This window comes from Pongo pygmaeus, chromosome X, assembly GCF_028885625.2.
Source record: "Pongo pygmaeus isolate AG05252 chromosome X, NHGRI_mPonPyg2-v2.0_pri, whole genome shotgun sequence".
Taxonomy (NCBI): domain Eukaryota; kingdom Metazoa; phylum Chordata; class Mammalia; order Primates; family Hominidae; genus Pongo; species Pongo pygmaeus.
Window position 1 is genome coordinate 24825447 of NC_072396.2, and position 25542 is coordinate 24850988.

Genomic DNA, 25542 nt, shown 5'->3' on the forward strand with positions numbered 1-25542 from the left:
AACCCATAATTATATATTTAAATTTTACTTTACATACATAAGATCACTGCTGAGGTTAACCATAATTTCAAATTTTATCACCAGCCACTTGTGCTATTTTATCACATTTGAAAATATTCACTCGTATTATTTACTTCAAACAGTGATCTATAAATTTGTTTAGACTATAATAATTAAGGACCTTTTCTTCTTCAGGATAACTTAAAAAATTAAATGATGACTTGAACATACTACTAAAGAAACTTTACTTTTTGATTATGATCTCTGCACTGAAGATCTGTAGGAATTTTTCTTTAATAATTTTCAAATCTTCCCGTGGCCTCTCTGTTCATAGAAATATCATCTTTGAAATAACTTGTGTGAATATTTTATAAATCAAAAATGGATTCACATGACCATGTTACTATAGTCACCAATTTTAACAGTCTCCTACATATTTTCTATATCACTTTTCTTGATTATAAAATGTCAGTAATATGAACACGCTCTTAATATAACAGAATATTTAATTACATCAGTTTCTCATCAACACACCAAAGTCACTTAATAATTATATTGACCATTTCCACTGATCGGCAGGAGGCTCTTCCACTAATGGCTCCCATAGTTTCCATTCCCTCATTTTTCTTGCCATATTTAGTTCATGTTCAGCCTGAAGAATCACCTCTTCTAATTGACCGCCTTAAAGTTGGTCTTCTAATTTTTTAACATCTGGTTCTGCTTTAACCATAGCCAGCTTCTCATTTGTAATCTGTTCTGTATACTTTCTATACGCTGCATTTTTAGGGATTTCCTCAAGAACATCAAGAATCTTTGTGTACAATATTCTTAGCCTCTCGTGAGGAGTATTGCACACAGCCAATCCCACAAGGCCAGTGGTCTGTTCAAAAACAAAACACGATTCATGCTGTTTACTACGGTTTCCATACGTCCAGCACGCTAAGGAAATACAAAACCACGAATCCCCCGGCTAAAACTGGTCTAAAGCCAGCTACTGGTCTCTCAGTCCCGCTTGTTTGGAGCTTTTTTCCTGACTCTCCGAGCGCAACCACTAACCTGCCCTACCGGGTAAGGTATGCAGAACGAGTCCCCGAAAAGCACCGCTGAGCCCGCAACAGTAGGAGTCAACACCCGCGGGAAGTAGGGCTATCGGACTGAGTCTACCCCCACAGTCTAAATTCCAACAGTGTACACCGAATTTTTTGAGTCACACCTGGAATCATGATCAAGTTTCCACGGGGCACAGGAAACTCTAATGCACGCTTCCCAATTCTGACTGCATTAGGAGTGGAAGAGGTTAGACGATATTCATTATCTGGCCAACCACCTCAATCCATCCACCCATGAACTCAGCAAGCATACGGAACACTTTCTATGTTTAAGGCATCATACTAGGCACTTGTCGACAAAGATGGACAAGACCTAGATCCTCATCTCAAGGAGCTTAGTCTAATGACACATGTAGTGCTGTTGAATTGTGCTCTCCCAAAAAGGTATGTCCAGGTCCTAACTCTGGTACCTATGAATGTGGCCTTATTTGAAAATATGGACTTTGCAGACATAATTAAGGATCTCAGGATGAGATCATTCTGGATTTAGGGTGGGTTATAAATCTGATGACAGTGTCCTTTTAAGAGACAGAAAAGGAAGACACAGAGAAAAAGATGGCCAACGGAAGATGGAGGCAGAGCGACTCATGCCGCTACAAGCCAAGGAAAATTGAGGGTTTTTCCTTTAAGCTACGTGGCTGTGAAGCCATGCAGTGGTTTTTCATTGAGTTCTGTGCACTGAATTTTTTGAGCCATACCTGGAATAATGATCAGGTTTCCTCAGAGCACAGGAATCTCTAATTTTTCCCACTGAGGCCTTCAGAGGGAACCAGCTCTGCTGACACCTTGATTTTGGATTTCTGGGCTCCAGACTGTGAGAGAATAAATTTCCAGTGTGTTTTTGTGTGTGTGTGTGGGGGGTGGTGGTGGGGAGACAGAGTCTTGCTCTGTCGCCCAGGCTGGAGTGCAGTGGCATGATCTTGGCTCACTGCAACTTCCGCCTCCCAGGCTCAAGCGATTCTTCTGCCTCAGCCTCCGAGTAGCTGGGATTACAGGTGCCCGCCACCATGCCCGGCTAATTTTTGTATTTTTAGTAGAGACGGGGTTTCACCATGTTGACCAGGCTGGTCTCGAACTCCTGACCTCAGGTGATCTGTCCGCCTTGGCCTCCCAAAGTGCTGAGATTACAGGCATGAACCACCACACTCGGCAGAATTTGTTGTTTTAAGCCACTCAGTTTGTGGTTATTTGTTATGGCAGCACTTAGGAAACCAATACAGCAAATTGTACTGCAGTAGCTAGGTACCAGGCAGAAAGGGGTAAATGCCACAACAGAAGTATAAGATGCTTTGACAGTTTGGATGGAGAAGAGCTGACTTAAAGTTGGTGGGAGTGCAGGAGAGGCGGCGGTTCAGAGAGGTTTTATGGTGGTGGCAACATTTGGGCTGAATCTGAGGGAAAACATATAATTTTGACATTCAGAGATGGTGGTGTAATAAATTGATCACATGGTTCTAGTTAACTCCACTTATCTCATCACATAGAACATCAGTGTGGCTATCAAGGAAGCAGACAGCGCCCTCTGGTGCAAATGTGAAAACACTCCTCAACAATATCACCCATCCTCACTAAATTTTTTTTTGAGACAGGGTTTCACTCTGTCACCCAGGCTGTAGCACAATGGCACGATCATGGCTCACTGTAGCCTTGACTTCCCAGGCTCAACTGATCTTCCCACCTCAGCCTCCTGAGTAGCTAGAACTGCAGGTACTCACCACCATGCCCAGCTAATTTTATGTTTTGTAGAAATGGGGTTTCACCATGTTGCCCAGGCTGGTCTCGAACTCCTGGGCTCATGCCATCTTCCTGCCTCGGTCTCCCAAAGTGCTGGGATTACAGGTGTGAGTCATTGCGCCCGGCCGCTAAATAATTTAACAGCTTTACTGAGGTATAATGGATACGCACAGAACTGCACATATTTAATACATACAATCTGAAGTGTTTGAACCTACACAAACACCCCCCCATGATGCCATCATCTTGATGGTATCAACAGACATATCCAACACCTCCCAAAGTTTTCTTGTGTCCCTTTTGTCTTGTAGTAACCTCTTAAAACGAGATTGACCCTGTCACCCTGAAATGGAGTCTCCCTCAGTCGCCCAGGCTGGAGTGCAGTGGTGCAATCGGGGCTCACTGCAACCTCCGCCTCCCGCGTTCAAGCGATTCTCCTGCCTCAGCCTCCCAGGTAGCTGGGATTACAGGTGTCCACTACCATGCCCAGCTAATTTTTGCATTTTTAGTAGAGATGGGGTTTCACCATGTTGGCCAGGCTGGTCTCAAACTCCTGACCTCAAGTGATCTGCCCACCTTGGCCTCCCAAAGTGTTAGGATTACAGGCATGAGCCACTACACCCAGCCCTGTTAATAGATTTTTAAGCACACTATACCGTATTAAGTGTAGGCACAATGTTATGCAGGTCTCTAGAATGTATTCATCGAGCAATCTGAAACTTTAGACCCATTGAACAGCAACACTGCATCTCCCCTACTCCTCAGCCCCTGGCAGCCACTATTGTATTCTCTGCTTCCTTGCTGTCTGCAAATCTCTTTTAGATAGCCCTGGCTAGGCCACACACTGGGGTTCCCCCTCTCTCCCCTGGAACTGTATTTCTGCTGAGTGTCTGGGTCCAGTGAGATATTATGCACACTATTTACACTTTATTCCATGCCAAGGTGGAAAGGGGGGTTGGACCAAGCAGAAATCCCAAGAACTCCTGTCACTCTCCATTATATGGCCTGGACACCAGCCAAGCTCAAGAAGACAGCAGTCTATTATGTTCGTGCAAAAGTAATTGCGTTTTTTGCCATTAAAGTAACGTCAAAAACCGTACTTACTTTTGCCCCAACCTGATAGTTCCTTTTCCCTGGGCCCCACCTGGTCTCTCCAAGGCAGAGAGCTCCTCCCTAGAAGAAAGTTCATCTAGCTCCATCTGACCACCCTGAGGAGGGGAGAATCCACTTGCAGGAGGAGGAAGAGAACTTTGATCCATCCATAACTTCCCCACGAGTAGAGGGTGAGTGAGGGACCCCATTGTGTCACTGCCCTGAAACCCGTATAGTCCCTCCCTGATATTGAGGGGAGAGGGTAACAGAAGAGGGCTGGAGGACTGCACGGTGCAAACTGTTTTACATTTAAGATCTCACTTTATCCTCACAAACAATTCTACATGTTTTAAGTATTATTTCTCCCCATTTCTTCCACAGTCCAGGATACTAAAGTTCAGAGAGGTCATATAACTTTTCAAAGGTCACACTACTAAAAAAACGGAGTCAGGCAGAAATGATTTTTCAAATCAATATATAATTCACATATCACAAAATTCACCCTTTTAAAGTGTTCAATTCAGTGGTTTTCAGTATATTCACAAAGTTCTGCAACAATCGTATTTCCAGAACACTTTCATGACCCTAAAAGAAAATTCCATACCCATCAGCAGTCACTCCCCCTTTCCCGGACCCTGGCAACCACTTTCTGTCTGTATAGATTTGCCTATTCTGGACATTTCATGTAAACAGAATCATGTGATATAGGGCCTTTTGGGTCTGGCATCTTTCACTTAGGATGTTTCCAAGGGTCATCCATGTTGTAGCATGAATCAGTACCTTGTTCCCTTTCATGGCAAATAATATTCCACTGTATGGATAGATGACATTTTAAAAATTCACTCATCAGCTGATGAACATTTGAGTTGTTTTCACTTTTTGCTTTTTTTTTTTTTGAGATGGAGTCTCGCCCTGTCACCCAGGCTGGAGCGCAGTGGCACGATCTCGGCTCACTGCAACCTCCACCTCCTGGGTACAAGTGATTCTTGTGCCTCAGCCTCCCAAGTAGCTGGAATTACAGGTGCCCGCCACCATGCCTGTTTTTTTTTTTTTTTTTTTTTTTTTGTATTTTTACTAGAGACAGGGTTTCCTGTGTTGGCCACGCTGGTCTCCAACTCCTGACCTCAAGTGATCCGCCCGCCTCGGCCTCCCGAGTAGCTGGGATTACAGGTGTGATCTACCACGCCCAGCTAACTTTTTGGCTATTATGAATAACACTGCTATGAACATTCATGTATAAGGTATTGTATCAACATATGCTTTCAATCCTCCTGGGTATATACCTAGGAGTGGAATTGCTGGGTCATATGGTAACTCTATGTTTAACTTTTTGAGGACCTGCCAAAGTGTTTCCATAGCAGCTGCACCCTTTTACATTCTCACCAGCAATGTATGAATGTGCCAATTTCTTCACCGTCTCACAGGCATAACTGATTTAAAAACTCATTTCTTTCCCTCCTTTCACCTTTAAATATATTATTTATTGCCTACTATGTAACAGGCACCATGCCTAGCACTGGAGATTCAAAGAAAAAAAAAGAAATGGTCTCCATATTCTAGGAATCCTTAGCCCAGTGGACAGTAGCCTATTTATTTTTGCACAGGTTTCCCAGCCTCAGGTGTTACTTCTTGCAAAATATAAAGATGAACTGTAAAACCCATGCTAATAATTTAAACTTTTCTTTACTTAGTATGACATGAAATAGCAAATTTAAAATACCATGACAAGTAGAGAAAGACTGTGGAGGAAAGAAAGCAGCTTTGTATTTTAGTGGTTTTAATGGCACTCATTTCCTGCTTTTTGAGCAAGGAATCTGCATTTTCATTTGCACTGGGCCCCACAAATTGTGTGGCCGGCCCTGCAGCTGGTAGAGCCACTCAGCAAGAGCACGTTACAAAATGACATGGCAAAGGGTGTGGATCCCAGGAGGGCTGGAGAATTGGGCCTTCCATGTAATTTACCACACCATGTATTTGATAGGCTGGGAAGTTTTTATTTTGTGAGGACAGGCGGATAAAAGATATTTCAAGTTTCTTCTCAAGGGTGATAAAAGGATGACATTGGATTCAGTGAGAACAGTTGACCACATGTACTTCTATTTTAAATTTATAAATGAGATATAATTTGGAGCCAATTGCTGGTTTATCAATCAACTTCAAACATTGGAAAGTCTTAGCTGGTCTTGCTCTCTGCTGACATCTTTAAGAGGGTTGTTTTTGCTAAGGAGCCCATAAATTACTCTGATTAGATAGCCCCTTGAGCTATGGGGAAGGAGAGACAGCAGCGATGTCAGAGAAAATGAGCCAGAAAAAATATTTGACTTCAATGTCCCATTGCGTTGATATTCCCTTTTCAAATAAATCTTTTTAAAAATTTTAGATTTAAGGGGTACACATATAGGTTTCTTATATGAATCTATTGCATAAGGTGAAGTTTGGGCTTCCAGTATATCCATCACCCAAATAGTGAATATTGTACCCAACAGGTAATTTTTCAACCCTTCCTCTTCCCGACTTTCCCCCCTTTTGGAGTCCCCAGTGTCTATTATTTATATCTTTATGTCCATGCATATCCAGTATTTAGCTTCCACTTATAAGTGAGAACATGCAGTGTTTGATTTTCTGTTTCCGTGTTATTTCACTTAGGTAAAGGTCTCCAGCTCCATCCATGTTGCTGCGAAGGACATTACTTTATTATTTAAAAAACCAAATAAAACTTCTTTGCTATTATTTTTTGTTTCTTGATCCGATTTCTATCATTTGTGTTATAAGTGGACTCATATTGGCTGGAAGATACAGACTTTGAACCAAGGTTGCTTCCTTTCTTCCCAGGTGTATTAGTCCCTTCTCACACTGCTAATAAAGACATACCCAAGACTGGGTAATTTATAAAGAAAAAGAGGTTTAATGGACTCACAGTTCCGCATGGCTGGGGAGGCCTCACAATGAAGGTGAAGGAGGAGAAAGGCACATCTTACATGGTGGCAGGCCATGTGCAGGGGAACTCCCCTTTATAAAACCATCAGATCTCGTGAGACTTATTCACTATCATGAGAACAGCATAGATTCAATGACCTCCCACTGGATCCCTCCCACGACATGTGGGGATTATTACAATTCAAGGTGAGCTTTGGGTGGAGACACAGAACCATATCACCAAGGTCATTTAGATAGTAACCAGAAGACCCAAGGCTAGCACCCATATCTCCATAGCTTCTCTTTTGCTTGCAAAGAGAGTTGGACTGCATTTTTAATAGACTATTAAGTCATTTTTGCAAATATTATTTGTGGGCAACATATTTGTATTATTTGGGTCTTTTTTTTCACTTTAATTACTGAGATATAAATCTCCATCTGGCCAAAAAAAAAAGTTTAGTTTGCACAAAAACATTGTCATGGATAGTTTTTAAGACTTTGAGAAAGTTCTTCACTGGCAATTCTATTAATCATTAGACAAGAAATTACAGAAACAAACCCACTGTCTGCTTAATTCAGCTCTTCAAAAGAGTTTCACTTAGGAATATGTGTTTCCATCCCAGAAATGATTAGCGGATGGTTAAATTACAAGAGGAGGGAGAATTAACATTTTGAATGAAAGGGTATATAATGAGAGAGTTTGAAGTGGAAGAAAATTGCTTTCAAATAGAATGGGATTTTTGAACAAGAGAAAAACTGGTCCAGCTATTTATGTACATTACCAGTTTCAATGATTATACTTTGGGCTCCTTTTCAGCTCTGGCCAGTCTTTCTTAACCTGCTGAATGTTTCAGCTTTCAGCTTTACTTTTCCAGAGTTTTGCTGGAGTTATACTGCTAAAAATAGAGGCATATTGTCCACTCAGAGCTCCCTAAGATATGTGGTCTACTCAGTGGTATAGCAGCAGGATAAAGCTAGTCTCTCTTCCCTTTCTTACTCTTTTTTGGATTTGCTTTTCAAAGTCTATTTTGGTGAAAAACACATAACAAAAACTACCATCTGTCTTAGTCTATTTTTATTTATTTTTGAGACAGTTTTGTTCTTGTTGCCCAGGCTGGAGTGCAATGGTGCGATCTTGGCTCACTGCAACCTCCACCTCCTGGGTTCAAGCAATTCTCCTGCCCCAGCCTCTTGAGTAGCTGGGATTACAGGTGTCCACCACCACACCTGGCTAATTTTTGTATTTTTAGTAGAGATGGAGTTTTGCCATGTTGGCCAGGCTGGTCTCGAACTCCTGACCTCAGGTGCTCCGCCTGCCTCGGTTTCCCAAAGTGCTAGGATTACAGGCTTGAGCCATTGTGCCTGGCCAATAGTCCATTTTTTGTTATAAAAGAATACCACCCACTGGGTAATTTATAAAAAACAGATTTCTTACAGCTCTGGAGGCTGGGAAATACAAAGTTGAGGGGCCTGCATCTGGAAAAGTACTCCTTGCTGTGTCACCTTGTGGCAGAAGGGCAAGAGAGCACACAAGAGGGGGGTCAAACTGGCTTTTGTAACAACCCATTCCCAAGATAACAAACCCATTCCCATGATAACGACATTAATCCATTTATATGGATAGAGCTGTCTCATGGCCTAATCACCTCTTAACCATCCCACCTCTTAATACAGTGGCAATGGCAATTAAATTTCAACATGAGTTTTGGAGGGGACATTCAAACCATAGCACCATCTTAGCCATTTTTACATGTGTAGTTCAGTGGTGTTAAGTATACTCACGTTATTTTGCAACCAATATCCAGAACTTTTTCATCTTGCAAAACGGAAAATCTATACCCACTAAACACTGATTCCTCCACCCCATCCCCCTAGCCCTTAATAACCACCTTTCTCCTTTCTGTTTCTATAATTTTGACTACTTTAGACAGTTCATATGAGTGGAATCAAAGTATTTGTCCTTTTGTGACAGACTTATTTTGCTTAGCATGGTATTTCTGAGGTTCATCCATGCTGTAGCATGGGATAGGATTTCCTTCTTCCTTTTCTCTTTACTCCTTCTCATTACTGGGCTGACAATAGGTCTGGTCTGTAGGAGATGCACTTGTCAAGGGCCTTCACCCACAAGGACAGAAATACCTTTGGGTTCTATGTCCTGGGAGAAGCAGGCAGCACTCTAGTTAATTACTCAAAGAAAGTCTAAGTGGTGAAGGGAGTTGTCTAGGTAAAGCCATGAAATTCAGGCTGAGTCTAAGCGTTTTCACTGGCTCAGTAGGAGACAGCTTCTTTGGGACTTGATCCTGCCAGGGTGGTGGTTGCAGAAATCATTGAAGATTCTCAGGGGCAAAAGGCCCTAACTTTTTTTCCATTTATCCATGAGTCTTCAAATACTGATGAAATATTTAACATCTGCTAGGCAGGGGACACCTAATAGGGGCCTCTCAGCCATTTTTGCAAATCCACACTCCTGGAATGGTGAGGGGTTGACATGAAGTGGGGGAGTCTTGGCCACGGGGGATAGGCAGGCGATAAGCAATCCCCTCCCCTGGGCTTTGGGTGGACCTCATAGAAGCCCTCTGGTGGGCCCCTGCGCAGTTGAGCCATGCTTGCTAAAATGGATCACTTCTCACAGTGAACCACGTATACGCAAGCTGTCACTTCTGGTTCTGCTTGGAGGGATCTGAAGCTAAGTTCCAGCATTTGCATCTGTTCAGAAAAACTGGGTGAGGGAAAAGGTGTAATTGAAATGCAGGTGCTCTCAAAAGACACTGACAGACACGAAGCAGAAACAGCCTGTCCCGAACATGTCAGAGTAAACTCCCAGATCTCCTGGCGCCTCCATCCCTGAACCACCCAAATGATTCCCTGGGTGACTGCTGCAGCTGTTCAAGAGCAGAATGCCCTGACTTGTGTGGACCTGGATCCCGCAGATTAATGCCCCGCAGGCTCAGCTTGTCTGCTCTTGGCCAAAAGGAAGGACCGAGAAAGTGAAGAACAGCCCTGCTGGCAGCTAGGCCGTGATGTTCCCAACTGAAGATAAATAGCAACATGGGATATAAATAATGTCCAGAGAAGGCCACTCCGTGACCATGTTTGGAACTCGACAGAGACAAGGCCACTCCTCAGCCAGGAAAATGATTAACAGCTCCCCCATCCACTGCTTCTTCTTTACCAATGACAATTCCAGCCCTTTCTCAAGCTTCTCAGCTCCCAAATACAAATTAAGATACCCAATGATTGTATTGCCTCTGCCTCCTGACAACAGAGTTGAGAACATGCTCCTGCATCCCTAAACTCTTAGAATCCCTCCACACGTGCCTAAATCCTGTAATAACCAACCCCCACCCCCATTCTTCTTACTAAAATGCCCCCACAGTCCCCCTGTAGCGAGATCTTACTGGCTGCAGCAAGTAAATGAAACTAGTTTGGTTTGGACTAGAGATGTGTCCCTGGTGGTCTTCCTGTGGCAGGCCTCGGCCCTGCCAGCTACCAGCTGATTCGCATCAGAAGAGATGCTAAGAGGAGCCGGGGCGATGGCTCATGCTTGTAATCCCAGCACTTTGGGAGGCTGAGGCGGGCAGATCATATGGGCTCAGGAGTTTGAGACCAGCCTGGCTAACATGGCAAAACCCGCGTCTCTACTAAAAATACAAAAATTAGCTGCGTGTGGTGACACATGCCTTAATCCCAGCTACTCAGGAGACAGGAGAATCACGAACCCAGAAGGCAGAGGTTGTAGTGAGCTCAGATCGCACCCCTGCACTCCAGCCTGGGCCACAGAGCAAGACTTTGTCTCAAAATAAAAAGAAGAGAAGAGATGCTAAGGAGAAAAAAGTCACTATTTTCAAATGTTTCCCATTTCGTCTTTCTTTTCTCCTCTTTCTCCAACATAATTCAGTGTCACACATCTCTTTTAAAAATGTCCCTCCACTATTTCTTCCAACTGAGGCTCCAGCTTCTCAACATGTTGTTGGACCCTGTTCTCTGCTTTGTAGCCCATCAGAAAACGAACAACGCCCACTCCTCCATCTCCAAACTCCAAGACAACAAAGCCTCCTACATTATCAGGCAGAGCAATTTATCTCACTCAAACCTCACTCTACCCCTACACTCAGCATCTTTACAAATCTAAAGCTTTATTCACCAATTAGAAATGGAAGCTAGCCTAAATATCCGATAATAGTGCATCAACTAAGTGAGCTATCTTGCAGCTGTTAAAAAAAAAGGCAATTAAGGCAACCTGGAAACCAAAAGTATTGCTTATGAGATAATTATGAAAATAAAAGATAATACAAAAAATGGTGAGCAGTGTGATTACAACTAGGTAGCTACTATGTGCAGCTCAGGACCTACACCCTGATGCCCAGGAGGGAATTTTTTTTTTTTTTTTTTTTTTTTTTTTGAGATGGAGTCTCACTCTGTCACCCAGGCTGTGGTGTAGTAGCGCAATCTCAGCTCACTGTAACCTCTGCCTCCTGGGTTCAAGCAATTCTTCTGTCTCAGCCTCCTGAATAGCTGGGACTACAGGCACGCACCATCACACCCGTCTAATTTTTGTATTTTTAGTAAAGACAGGGTATTGCCATGTTGGCCAGGCTGGTCTCGAACTCCTGGCTTCAAGCCATCCACCCGCCTTGACCTCCAAAAGTGCTGGGATTACAGGCGTGAGCCACTGCGCCCAGCCTCAGGAGGGATTTATAATAGATATAGCTTGAAGGCATGAGGAGGCAGCCTACCAGGGCTAAAGGAGAGAGGAATCTGATGGACAAGACCAGGGTTTGGGACTAGGGTGAGGGTAAACGAGGCACTTATGCAAAATTTAACAGAGTGCCGGACAAACTCCCTCAGTAATCAAGATAAAAATATTGTCATGCAATAGTAAAAAAAAAAAAGAAAAAAAAAATCAAAATTAGGGCAAGAAACCATGATGAACACAACATCAAAATTTTAAAGTTTCAACCTGCATGTGAAGCTTGAAAGTGCCTCACCTGCCTCACCCTAGTCCCAGCCCTGGTAGGGACAGTGACTAGTGTTAATCAGGTTTAGCCTAAAGTGGCCTCCTTACGTATTTAAATTCAGCCTCAGGGTTTTTCTGTACATGGTGAACTATAACAAGTGGAGGTGTAAACCCACCGTGGCCCACACCTGTGCCAGTCACTGAATTTTGGCCGATTATATGTAGCCAACTGTTTGAACCATGTTAAAATAAGGCAAACGCCGAGCTGTAACCAATTCAGCTGCTTCTGTGCCTCACTGCCGATTTCTGTCATTTCCTCTTGTCTACAAATCTTCCACATGGCGGCGCTGGCGTTTCTCTAAATCTACTGTGATTCTGGGAGCTGCCTGATTCGCGAATCGTTCATTACTCAGTTAAACTCCTTTAAATTTATTTTATTTTGAGATGGAGTTTCACTCTGTCGCCCAGGCTGGAGTGCCAGTGGTGCAATCTCAGCTCACTGCAACCTCTGCCTCCCGGGTTCAAGAGATTCTCCTGCCGCAGCCTCCCAAGTAGCTGAGACTACAGGCACCCGCCACCATGCCTGGCTAATTTTTTTTGTATTTTTAGTAGAGACGATTTCACTATTTTGGCCATGCTGGTCTCAAACTCCTGACCTCGTGATCCGCTGGCCTCGGACTCCCAAATTGTTGGGATTACAGGCGTAAGCCACCACGCCCAGCCTAAACTCCTTTAAATTTAATTTAGCCGAAGTTTTTCTTTTAACAGTAGCTAGCCATCTAGGGCCAGTGGCCCTCTCTTTGCTCTAGGACTGAGCCCCATTGGGAATAAGGGCCACTCCTTACCAACCCCAAGAGGAGGAGTCCAAATGCATACACTTGGTTAAGGAATGGTTGATCCAGAGGGAAGATGTTTTGGTGTAGTCCAGTGTTAAGTAGATGTTGCAGGGGGTTAGGCTGGGACAAGAAGATAGAGCAAATAATAATGCTCTACCCTACCAAGCAAATCTCCAGAGTGAAAGGGACCTAGTTAGGTGACTCTTGGAGATTCAGTGTGATATGGAGACATGTCTGTGAGTTAGAAGCAGCAACGGACATCACTACAGCAACCTCGGTACCCGGGGCACCATTGTTGTTATGGGAGCAAAGGCTGAAGATGACACATTATGTGTGTGTAGAAATATTTGTAGGGCAAACCAGATGCCCCCTTCCCAGTCCCTGCCTCTGTCCCTAAGGAGCTAGAAGGCAGGCATTTACAGATGTTTGTGGATTCTGCAGGTTGGGGATGGGAGCTGATCTAGAGAAATACAGTCTTGTGATTGTTATAAATCTACTGAGCAGCCAGGCCAGGAGGTTTGTGAAAAATCAGTTTCTGGCCGGACGCGGTGGCTCACGCCTGTAATCCCAGCACTTTGGGAGGCCAAGGCAGGTGGATCTCTTGAGGTCAGGAGTTCCAGACCAGCCTGGCCAACATGGTGAAACCCCATCTCTACTAAAAATACAAAAATTAGCCGGGTGTGGTGGCGGGCGCCTGTAATCCCAGCTACTCGGGAGGCTGAGGCAGAAAGATCACTCGAACCTGGGAGGCGGAGGTTGCAGTGATTCAAGATCGCGCCACTGCACTCCAGCCAGGACGAGAGTGACTCCGTCTCAAAATAAATAAATAATCAGTTTCTATATGCAGATATGCAAGGATTAGAGGGTTAGGTCCCTGAACAAAAATGATTGTGTAAGGGAAATAGTATGACGGTGTGGAATCTTTTAAAAATGTTCAGTGTTTCCAGGGAATCTTTTCAACTATTGAAAGGGAAAATGAAGTAGCACATCCACGAAACTGCCTACATAGAATCTGGCACCACAGCCTGGATTTCAGCAAAGTTAAGCGACAATATCTCACGTGATCGTCTAAATGTGAAATATGTGTGGTTTTATCGAGATCAAGATCTGGGTTTTCCTAACAGTGTTTGTACTAGAAAACCTTGGGCCAAGTTTCTATGAAGGTAAAATGCCTGTATGATGAGGCCTAAAATAAGTAATGTTCTGTATTAAAACCTAAAACAAAAAAGCTAGGGCTGGTGATTTGCATGTGTAGTCAAGATTGAGAACCAATGAAACCAGTGCTGCCCGATGGAATTTTCTGCATTGATGGAACTGTTCTAGACTTTTACCGTCCAATGCAGTACCCACATGTGGCTCTTGAGCACTGAGATGTGGCTAGAGGCTAAGATGACTTTTTAAGTAATTTAAAATCAAATTTAGATAGCCACACGTGGCTACCAGCTACCGTATTTGAATGGCACAGCTTTAGTGCAGTGGTGCTCAAATTTCGGCTGGTATCAGAGTCACCTGGGGGACTTGGTAAAACCACACAGGCCTAGGCTGCGTCCTATTTCAACAAGGCTGGGATTCTGTGTTCTTCATGAGCTTGCCAGGAGATTCTCCATAGCAGCACGTCTCATTGGATCTTGTTAAAATGCAGATTCTGATTCAGTAGGTCTTACATGAGGCCTAAGAGTCTGCATTCCTTTCTAACAGGGGATACCAATGCTGCTGGTCCAGGTACCACCCTTTGGGTAACATGGCGCAAGATTTTAGTTGTATTCATTTCTTGTTACGTTAAATTCCTGAATGGATGCTGTTTGCCATTTTCTAATGTTCTACTTAGTACAGTCAGGGGAAGTTCAGGTGCTTGGGACATCACCTACCCTTTAACTTTCCTCCTCCTGTGCAACCTCCAATCAGGCCTAATTCCCTACATATCTGCTGTATTAGTTCTCATGCAGCTAATAAAGACATACCTGAGACTGGGTAATTTATAAAGAAAAAGAGGCTTAATGGACTCACAGTTCGACGTGGCTGGGGAGGCTTCACAATCATGGCAAAAGACAAAGGAGGAACAAAGTCCCATCTTACATGGCGGCAGGCAAGAGAGCGTGAGGAGGGAAGCTGCCCCTTATAAAGCAATCAGATCTCGTGAGAACTAACTCACTATCACGATAATAGGATGGGGGAAACTGCCCCCATGATTCAATTATCTCCACCTGGTCCCTCCCACAACATGTGGGGATTATGGGGACTACAATTTAAGATGAAATTTGCATGGGGACACAAAACTTAACCATGTCACCTGCTAATTGAAAATGCCAGCAAAACCTTTAGGTAGAAATCCAAAGTAAGAAACAACTTGATCATACATCTATTTTGTTTGGTGTATTATTTTGCTCTCACAATTTATTGCCTGATTGCCTTTTCCAGAAAAAAAATAGCCTGTGTGTGTGTGTGTGTGTGTGTACGCACGTGCGCGTTCGCACATGCTTGTGTTGGGGGGGTTGGGGTGGGAGGCAGCCAATATGCAAAGTGAGAGTGTCATTTTAAAAATTTACTAATTGCAACGGATCACCATGACTGAAAAACAAAAGCTCTGCACAGCGTAAGGCAGAGAAATGGGATTTGACAGGTATCTGCCAATATTAAGAAGTTGTATTTCCTGTAGATATTAGAAAAATTCCCTAAAATTATCCTGAAAATGTGACAATAAGCATAGATTCCTGAATAGTCGAGAGAAAAGGGGATTTTTAGTGGGTAAGAAACATTCCATTGCTTAACACGGGCTAACTTTTTAAGTCTCAGAAAGTTAAATGGGTCTTTTAATGGGAAGTAATAGGCACTCTCTAATTTCCACATACTGGTGTGTTCCACAATGTCACCCATACATTGGGCAGCTGTTCCTTTCTTAATACTCCAAGCCTATAAAACTCCCATTTAGACAAAAGGACCGAATTCTGCTCTGTGCATCTCAATTACAATCTGTTACAAATTGCAGATGCAGGAGAATGGAAGCCTGTAGGCAAAAGCCTGTGTCTCCCGCAGCCTCCTCACAGGGAAGGAAGTGTGGTCACTCAGGCTTTGTCCTCTCTGAGCGCAGAGCTGACCAGTGTTGCTCGGCTCATATTTACCTGTAGACTGGGGGACTCCCAGGGCACAGGGATCATGTTACCATTTCCCACCTTCCTGCTCTTCCTTTATTTCTTGCTATGCTTTCTCAGCTTCCTTTTCCGGCTTATTCTTTTCTTCCCAACCTGTAAATATTGGCCTTCTTCAAGACTCAATCCTAGCCTTTCTTCTGTATATATTTAGCTGCTATGTTGTTTGAGACATACAAGTTTCCATATTATTGCTTCTTTTCTTAAACTATGTTTGCTGTCATTCCATAACTTCCCTCTTCAGTCTCTATAGGTTTTTTCATCTTCAATTCCTTCCTGCCTGATGATAAATATTACCATTTCTGTTATATATGACACTGGCCTGCTATCTCTTTCTTATAAATTATTCATTTTTAAAAACTCCTTTTGATATTTTCAAGGCCAGATGTGGTGGCTCACACCTGTAATCCCAGCACTTTGGGAGGCCGAGAGGGGAGAATCACTTGATCACAGGAATTCAAGACCAGCCTGGACAACATAGCAAGACTCCCCTCTCTACAAAAAAATTTTTTTAAAAATTAGCCAGGAGTGGTTCTAGCTACTCAAGAGGTTGAGGTGGGAGGATTGCTTAAACCTGGGAGGTTTAGGCTGCAGTGAGCCATGATTGTGCCAATTCACTTCAGCCTGGGCGACAGAGGAGACCCTGTCTCAAAACAAACAAACAAAAAACAGAAAAACAAACACCCAAACAAAACTCATTTTGATATTTTCTATCTTTTGATAGAATTAAGTCTATTCTAGCCTGGCCAACATGGCGAAACTCCGTCTCTACTAAAAATACAAAAATTAGCCGGGCGTTGTGGAGCGTGCCTGAAGTCCCAGCTACTGAAGAGGCTGAGGCAGAAGAATCACTTGAACCTGGGAGGCGGAGGTTGCAGTGAGCCGAGATCACATCACTGCACTCCAGCCTGGGTGACAGAGAGAGACTCCACCTTAAAAAAAAAAAAAAATTAAGTCTATTCATATCCACTGAAATGACTGATATATTTGATTAATTTTTTTCCATATTATGTTTATTCTATATCATTTTAATTTGGTGTTTCTTCTTTTTCTTTTTCCTTATTTTTGTTAGTTTTATGAAGTTGCTATCCATTCCATTTTTTTTTGCCCTGGCTAATTCGGAAGTTTCATTGTACTTTCCATTCTCTTAATTGCAACTTATTATCATCTGGTATTTATAACCAATTGCATATTTTGTTACCATTACTTGAAAACACAGCCCCCCAACTATTTTCTCACCCAACAGTCTATTTTTCCTTGCATCCCTTACCCTAATAAGATGAGGTTGTCAGTGTATTTTAACTCTCCTTCCCCCTCCACTCCACCACATCTAATGCCTGTTTTTTTCTAAAATAGTTTCGTTCTGGATTATTATTAAAATTGCCTTTGCAGCAACTCCTTTTCAGAATCCTTATTTAGTACTCATATTACAGATTCTAAGATATTCATTTATGATCAATTTAGATTAAACTAGTTATTACATATTTTCAGAAATACAATCACTAGCCATTTAATTTAAGCTTCAGTACTTGAGGCTACTGTTTTCGTTCACTTGGTTTTTGGTTAGCATGATTTCTTGAGTATTTTTCTCAAATAAATCATGTGGTTATTAAAATTTTTTTATTCTTAAAAATCCTCAAAGATCTTTTTTTTTCCCCTGATAGATGAATGAAATATTGGCTGGGTGTGGGATTTTTGGGTTGCAGTACTTTACTCTCAGTAGTCTCTAGAGGATTTTTCAACATCTTTTAGCTTCTAGGACTTCCAACACTGTACATGAGAAGTCCAATACTCATCTTACTTCTTCTTTTTTGAGACAGGGTCTCACTCTGTCACCCAGGCTGGAGTGCAGTGGCACAATCTCGGCTCACTGCAACTTCCGTCTCCTGGATTCAAGTGATTATCCTGCCTCAGCCTCCCGAGTAGCTGGGATTACAGGTGTGTGCCACCATGCCCAGCTAATTTTTGTATTTTTAGTAGAGACGACGTTTTACCATGTTGGTCAGGCTGGTCTTGAACTCCTGACCTCAAGTGATCCGCCTGCCTCGACCTCCCAAAGTGCTGGGATTACAGGCTTGAGCCACTGCGCCCAGCCTCTTCTTATTTGTAGATAACTTACTCTTTCTGACTGGAAGAATATTTATTTTATTTTATTTTTGAGACAGGGTCTTGCTCTGTTACCCAGCCTGGAGTACAGTGGCATGATCTCGCCTCACTGCAACCTCCATCTCCCGGACTCAAGGGATCCTACCACCTCAGCCTCTGGAGTAGCTGAGACCACCAGAGTGAGACACCATGCCTGGCTAATTTTTTAAATTTTTTTGTAGAAACAAGGTCTTGCCATGTTGCCTTGGCTAGCCTCGAACCCCTGGGCTCAAGCTATCCTCCTGCCTCAGCCTCCCAAAGTGTTGAGATTACAGGTGTGAGCTACCGTACCCCGCCAAGATTTATTTTTTGTTCTTGACAGCTCAGAATTTTACCACAGTATGCATAAGTGTATATATCAGTCAGCTATTGTCACAATAATGCTGCATAACCAACTACCACAAAAATCTCAGTGGCATTAAACAATAAGTATTTATTCTTTTTCACACACCTACAAATCTAGGCTGTACTTAAATCTAGGTTCCAGATTGGGTCCAGGTTGGATCAGGAGCCTCCAAAAACATGCTTTTCCCATGGCAGAAAGCAGGAGCACAGGGTGGTGAGGCCAGCTATGCAGGTATAATTCAAGTTTTGCTTGAATCACATCTATTAACATCCCATTGGCCAAAGTGAGTCACACAGCCCAACCCAAAGTCGAGTTAAGAAAGTACTGCTCACCCATATTAGATAAGGGGAGGGAATAAATGTCTGTTGAGCAACCATTTCATGTATTATAGTGTGTAGATTATCTGCTGTTATCCTCCTGGAAACTACTGGGAACTCAGTGCAGCTTTTCAGTCTATAAACTTGGGTCTTTGTTTTGTTCAAGGAAAAGTTTCCGTCATTACTGTCGTCCCTCTTTATATGTGAGAGATTGGTTGCAGGACCCTAACATTTACCAAAATCTGTGCATAGCCAAGTCTCACAGGCAGCCCTGCAGAACCCAAGTACATGAAAAGTCTGCTCTCTGTATGTATGGGTTTCACATCTTATGGATACCATATTTTTCATCTGAGTTTCGTTGAAAAGAAGTCCCCATTATAAGTGGGCCCATGAGGTTCAAATCTGTGTCGTTCAAGAGCCAATGTACTCGCATAATCATGCTTATCCGCCATCAGTTGGTTTTCCCCTCCTTGATCTCCTATTTTTGCTTGTCTCTATCTTCCAAGTCTCTTATTTTTATAATTCCATCTTTTTGTATTTTTTGAGATAGTATGTTTGAGATATTTCTTCTCCTTCCCCCAAATTACTACCTCTGGATGCAATGGCAGGATGCAAGGAGATCTACTGTATTTTAAAATTTTGAAATCATTTTCACCTAGTTACAGAAAGTTTTTGTGTGTGGGAGGATGCATGCATGTATAGGGTGACTAACTCATCCTGGTTTGCCCGGGACTGTCTTGGTTTTAGCACTGAAGGCCTCACATCCCTGCATCTCCCTTAGTTCCGGGAAAACCAGGATTGTTGGTCACCCTAATGCTGTATTTGAATCTCTTTTTCTTAGTTTTATTTTAAAAATGTGTTATTTGTCCTCTAGCAATTCTGTTTCCCTGAGTGCCTGCCTTATTTGATCTTCCTCCTTTTGGCTGCTGGGAATTCTTTTTTTTTTCTTTTATTTGGAGATGGGATCTTGCTCTGTCACCCAGGCTGAAGTGTAGTGGTGTGATCACCACTCATTGCAGCCTTGACCTCCCGGGCTCAAGTGATCCTCCCACCTCAGCTTTCCAAGTAGCTGGGACTACAGGTGTGTGCCACCATGCCTGACTAATTTTCTTCCTTTTTTTTTTTTTTTAGAGACAAGGTCTTGCTATATTTCCCAGGCTGGTCTCGAACTCCTGGGCTCCAGTGATCCTCCCACCTCAGCCTCCCAAGGTGCTGAGAGTACACTCATGAGCCACTGCACCTGGCCTGCTGGGACTTCTTAGATGTTTTGTTACTTTTCTTTATCCATTGTACTGAGACCATTTGGGTCTCACTTGTCATGCATCAGGACTTGGAGTTAATTTTAAGTCATCACCTTTATTCAGGGGAAGGAAAACTTAACAAGGCCAGGGTAACAGGAGAAGAGAAGGCCCATCCCCCCTTCCTTCCATTATCCATTAGAGAAATGTGCCAGCGTCACGGCACCCTCCTGGTTATATAGTGTGTGTCCGCATTCCGGAAGAGGGACCTGTCCCCTTACTGATCTCCTTTTATAGAGTGAGTATGAGAAGACAACTTTATTAATGAAGGGACACATAAACTGCTTGAGTGCCAGGAAGTCTGGAGTTGGATGCTAGCTGTTTAAAGGAGTTACCTAGGAATTCCAGCTCCTGGCCTCTGTTGGGAGGTGCCACTTCTCCATGGGTTTTTGTGTGTTTCCGTATGTCTTGTGAGTAGAGACACTAACAGTTTTTATTCTGAACTAACTTTTGAAGAAAGTTTGTATAGTGTCTCCCTATGAAGCCAAGGGCAAACTTTTTTGTTGACCAGTATAATAAAGATAAAGGGTTAAGTGTGGTGGCTCATGCCTGTAATCCCAGAGCTTTGGGAGGCCAAGGCAGGAGGATCCCTTGAGGCCAGGAGTTCGAGGTTACAGTGAGATATGATTGAGCCCCAGCACTCCAGCCTGGGCAACAGAGCAAGATCTTGTCTTTAAACAACTTTAAAAAAAGAATAAAAATGATAATGTCTTATTTGAGAACACAATTGGGCAAGTTTGCTTGCAGCCCCCTTTAAAATAGTATTTTCTTTTTAAAAGTTTTTAATTTTAATTTTTAATTTTATTATTTTTATTTTTTTGAGACAGAGACTCGCTCTGTCGCCCAGGCTGGAGTACAGTGGCACTATCTCGGTTCACTGCAACCTCTGCCTCTCAGGGTTAAGCGATGCCCGAACCTCAGCCTCCTGAGTAGCTGGGATTACAGGCGTGCACCACCACACTGGCTAATTTTTGTATTTTTAGTAGAGACGGGTTTCACCATGTTGGCCAGGCTGGTCTTGAACTCCTGGCCTCAAGTGATCTGCCCACCTTGTGCTTGTAATCCCTCCCAAAGTGCTGGGATTACAGGTGTAAGCCACCGTGCCCAGCTAAAATAGTATTTCTAAGCGTGGGTTCCTCATCTGTGACACACATCCACTGCACGTGCAGCATCCACCTGAGTCCTTCTCCGTGTTGCCCCCATGAAACTTGGGGGGCAGAGGAACCAACGCAAACCTGAGGTTCATGCTTTCTATTGTGCTATGAGTAATAAAGTAATTTTTCTTTGACCTGATATTCTTGTGTTTTCTGCCAGCATGCATGAAACTGTGGCAGGCTAACTGATTAGCTTGCAAGCAGGGTAAATTCTCAGACCCTTCCCAGTTCTTGACAGAGCCCATTAGAAATTATGTGCCCTCTGGTCAGGGGAAGGCAGCCACTGGTCCCATAGGAAGCTGAGTTCAGTAGAAGGTCCCTTCCCCACTCTGTTCCAGCCCCAGCTGATTTATGGTACAGGCAACTCAGAATGAGGTCATTTTTAGACAATTCTGCTTATTTTAGTACAGTAGATAATAGACAACTATAGGGTGTTCCATAGTTCCTGATCTCTGTATATTCTAATCTATGGAAGGGTTGTCTACTGTGATGGTTAATACTGAGTGTCAACTTGATTGGATTGAAGGATGCAAAGTATTGATCCTAAGTGTCTGTGAGGGTGTTACCAAAGGAGATTAACACTTGAGTCAGCGGACTGGGAAAGGCAGACCCACCCTTAATCTGGGTGGGCACCACCTAATCAGCTGCCAGAGCAGCCAGAATAAAAGTGGGCAGAAAATCGTGAAAAGACTAGACTGGCTTAGCCTCCCGGCCTACATCTTTCTCCCGTGCCGGATGCTTCCTACCCTTGAACATTGGACTCCAAGTTCTTCAGCTTTGGGACTTGGACTGGCTTCCTTGCTCCTCAGCATGCAGATGGCCTATTGTGGGACCTTGTGATTGTGTGAGTTAACAGTCCTTAATAAACTCCCCTTAATATATACATCTATCCTATTAGTTCTGTCCCTCTGGAGAACCCTGACTAATACATCTCCCAAGGATTTATTTATAAGTATTTTCCTATGGAAGCAATTTTATAAACAGTAGTTATACTTAGCCCTAGTTTCTTCTAGACTAGCTCTCTAAACTTATGCAGCTTCAATTTAGTGGTTAAGACAATGAATTTTGGAACCAGACTATCTAGATTCAAATCCTGGCCTCTTTGTTAACTAGATGTGTGACCTTTGACAAGTTACACTTACCTCTCTGTTTCCTCACTTGAAAATTGAGTTAACGATACCAGCCACCAATAGAATTGTTTTGAGGATTAAATTGATAATGCATGCCTTGTAAGCAACTACTTTCTAAGCTGCTATGATAACCATTTAATAATTTGGCCACTACGTACAATTTAAGCAAACTTGATCACCACCTGTAGTCTTGTTCATATAACATATACTGCTGGGGGCAATGCTTATTACCTATTTCTTCTGTTTCCAGGGGGCGGAGCTTCCATTAGAGCAACAATTCTTAACCTGGGGTCTGTTGACACTTTCAGGGGACCCATGAACTTAATAAGAAAAAACCTTACATTGTAATTTCACCTGACATCTTCTTCTTCTTTTTTTTTTTCTTTTTGAGACAGAGTTTCACTCTTGTTGCCCAGGCTGGAGTACAATGGCGTGATCTTGGCTCACCACAACCTCCGCCTCCTGGGTTCAAGCAATTCTCCTGCCTCAGCCTCCCGAGTAGCTGGGATTACAGGCATGCACCACCATGCCCGGCTAATTTTGTATTTTAGTAATTTTGGAGAAACCAACATGGGTTTCTCCATGTTGGTTAGGCTGGTCTCGAACTCCTGACCTCAGGTGATTTGCCCGCCTCAGCCTCCCAAAGTGCTGCGATTACCGGTGTGAGCCACCACACCCAGCCATTTTATCTGACTTCTAACTGAAATGCAGTATTTCCTGCAAGTATGAATATAGACAACAAACTGCAGTATTACCAGTGTCTATAAATTTGTAGTTAATAGAAATAAGATATTTTCTTATGAAATTTCACTTGTTGCAGATATCTCAAAATATCGTTTAAGCTCATCACTACTTCAAAATTATGGTAGTTATTAGTCCACCGTTGTCTTATTATTTAATGCATTAATAAGGGAGCACATAGATTATTTATCATGAATGTATTTACGGTATATACTTTCAGGGTTGTATTTTAGTGTAATTGTTTTCCTTTGTAATACCATGTATTTTATTTTTTGCCCTTAAAAATGTTATTTTGAGGCCGGCATGGTAGCTCATGCCTGCAATCCCAGAACTCTGGGAGGCCTAGGTGGGTGGATCGCTTGAGCTCTCGAGTTCGAGAGCAGCCTGGGCAGCATGGCAAAACCCTGTCTCTACAAAATATACAAAAATAAAAATAAAAAAATTAGCTGGGTATGGTGGTGTGTGCCTTTAGTCCCAACTATTGCAGATGCTGAGATAGGAGGATGGCTTGAGCCCAGGAGGCAGAGGCGGCAGTGAGCCAAGATCACACCACTGCACTCCAGCCTGGGCGACAGAGCCAGACCTTGCCTCCAAAAAAAAAAAAAAAAAAAAAAAAGTTTTGAGGATCCATGGGCTTCACCAAATACCAAAGAGGCCTATTGTTAAGGGGTTAAGAAGCTCTTCATTAGAGTAAAGTGCGCTCTCCCTGCCCACTCAGTTCTCCCCAGTGGGAGGGCCAGATCATGGGAGGGATCTGCAGCCCACAGCAGCCCTGCCTCCAGCCCTGCCTGTGAGTGAGGAAGCCAGGTCTAAATTATGTCCTTGAATATATGAGCATCACTAATAAAGAGATATATTGATGTCCAGCTGTTTGCTGGATCCCTCTCTTTTTCAGCTGGTGTCAATCTATGGCAGAGACGTCACGTATAAGCTCCCCTCAAACGCCAACATACAGCAAAATGACAGACTGCCATCTGTCATTTCGTCCACGTTATGGGGTCTCTGCAACCATATCGTGAGCCCCCTGGCGACAGGCCTACGTCTTGCCCTCAATGACGCAGTAAAGAGGGTTGTGTGGGAAAGAATGTGGTCTCTGACCCCAGGAAGCTTGGGTCCAAATCTGGGCTATGATACTTTGCAGCTGGGGGATTGTGAACAAATTACTTAAGCGCCCAATCCCTTGTTTCCTCTTTTATAATTGTAAGTGGTTTTTGCAAGAACTCAGCGAGTGAAACAGTTAAGAGAGAACAGTGTCAAGCACGTAGAAAGAACAGAGGGGAAAAGATCCTATATTTTATGCCTACGCGTTTATCAGGATGCAATGAAAGCAGTTAAGTACATTTTCCCTGGAGATGAAATGCTACAGTCCTGGAGATGAAGAATTATTTTAATTAGATTTTATGGAAAAATATATTTAACGACTTGCAATACTACTAAGACTCTATCAAAGTAGTCCTCTATCTTACCAGTAAGAATAAACTCAGCTTTCTCTAATCAACAGGTTGTCTTGGTGACATTTCAGGGAGGCAGCATGCAACAAAAAAAAATGACAATATTGGTATTAGCTGAGAGGTGGGAGAAATGGAAGTGGGACCCTGAAGACAGCCTGTTCACTAAGATGTTAGTGTTGCTTTAAGAAATAAGTTTCTTAGTAGAATTGGGTGTTTTTCCCAAAACAGAAATCTAATACAGAATGACAGCTGTTTAAACTTGTCACTTATAAATAAGTACAAATTCTCTGTGCAGATACAAATACCTGGACTTCCTGGGTTGGTCAATACTTTTCTCTTGTAATGTTATTTCTATCATCTACTTGGTCTGTGTCCTGGCCTCTGACTTGGGGTAGGGCAATAAGCCACTAAAATATTGAGCCTGCCTCTATTAGGTTAGTGCAAAAGTAACTTTGCTTCTTGACATTAAAAGTAATGGCAAAAACTGGCCGGGCGCGGTGGCTCATGCCTGTAATCCCAGCACTTTGGGAGGCTGAGACAGGTGGATCACCTGAGATCAGGAGTTTGAGACCAGCCTGGCCAACATGGTGAAACCCCGTCTCTACTAAAAATACAAAAAAATTAGTCAGGTGTGGTGGCACATGCCTGTAATCCCAGCTATTAGGGAGACTGAGGCAGGAGAATCACTTGAATCTGGGAGGTGGAGGTTGCAGTGAGCTGAGATTGTGCCACTACACTCCAGCCTGGGCAACAAGAGCGACAACTCCATCTAAAAAAACAACAAAAAACAAACAAACAAATAAAACCAAACAAGTAATGGCAAAAACCACAATCACTTTTGCACCAACCTATTTCTTATTCTTTCTATTGCGTACTCATCTATTGACATTTCATTATTCTGTAAATCTAGCTTAAATTACTGAAGGACACAATGAGATGAGGGTTGAATACCATCTAGGTCCTAAAGAGGCATTTTTACTTTTCTGTGGTCTGTCTTCTCCCCCATCTCCAACATTATTGTGGAAAATCCTCCTTATATAGGTGTTTAAATAAATACATACTCTAGGGTTTTATTTCAAGGGTTATATTCTTTCCTCTTCATCATTGTGGCAGTTGCATCCAATTATCAACTGTTTTGAGGATCATTATAAGGAAATAAAGACCACTAAA

The 25542-nt window shown here is 42.9% G+C and overlaps 1 pseudogene; it reads right to left on the bottom strand.

Moving 5' to 3' along the window:
- Nucleotides 1-434: 434 nt before the first annotated feature.
- On the bottom strand, nt 435-12148 carry LOC129024035 (NADH dehydrogenase [ubiquinone] 1 alpha subcomplex subunit 5-like; annotated as a pseudogene).
- Nucleotides 12149-25542: the final 13394 nt, after the last annotated feature.